The following is an 839-nucleotide window of genomic DNA, read 5'->3' on the forward strand; positions in this document are numbered from 1 at the left end:
TGATCATCATCATCATGATCATCATCATTAATATTATTATTCTTTTCTACTCTAGGGCACAAGGCCCGAAATTTTTTGGGAATGGGCCAGTCGATTAATAATAATAATAATAATGATGATGATGATGATGATGATGATGATGACAACAACAATATAATAATAATAATTATAATTATAACAAATTACGATATTTTTTTTTAAAAGTGTTGACCTGGCAGAATCGTTAGCGCATCTGTCAAAATGTTCAGCGGCATTTCGTCGGTCTTTATGTTCTGAGTTCAAATTCTTCCGAGGCCGTCTTTACCTTTTCACCCTTTCGGTAGTCGATAGAATAGGTACCAGGTTATCATCTGGGTCGATACAATTGACTTACCTCCTCGCATGAATAACTGGCCTTGTTTCAAAATATAGAATTTTTATTATAAACAATTTTAAATACTTTATTTTATTAAAATTTCGATTATTTACGATGCTATTTTCTTTCTAAAGTATTTTTTCCTTTCTTTTTCCCCCGTGTCTTTCTTTTTCCTTTCTTTCTTTTATACTTTTTTGTTTATTGTTTTATATCTCCCATTTTCTTCTCTTTAATGTCTGTGGAAATTTCCCTGTGTTCTGCTTCGGCTTTTGATGTCTAATGAAAGAAAGTTCAGTCATTTTTGATGTTTCATTTTATAAGCAATATGAACAGCAGCAGCAGCAGCCACCACCACCACCACCACCACCACCACCACCACCACCACCACCACCACCACCACCACCACCACCACCACTACCACACCGCCGCCGCCGCCGCCGCCGCCACCACCACCACCACCACAACAACAACACCAACAGCAGCG

The sequence above is a fragment of the Octopus sinensis genome, linkage group LG8, assembly GCF_006345805.1.
Source record: "Octopus sinensis linkage group LG8, ASM634580v1, whole genome shotgun sequence".
Classification (NCBI taxonomy): Eukaryota; Metazoa; Mollusca; class Cephalopoda; order Octopoda; family Octopodidae; genus Octopus; species Octopus sinensis.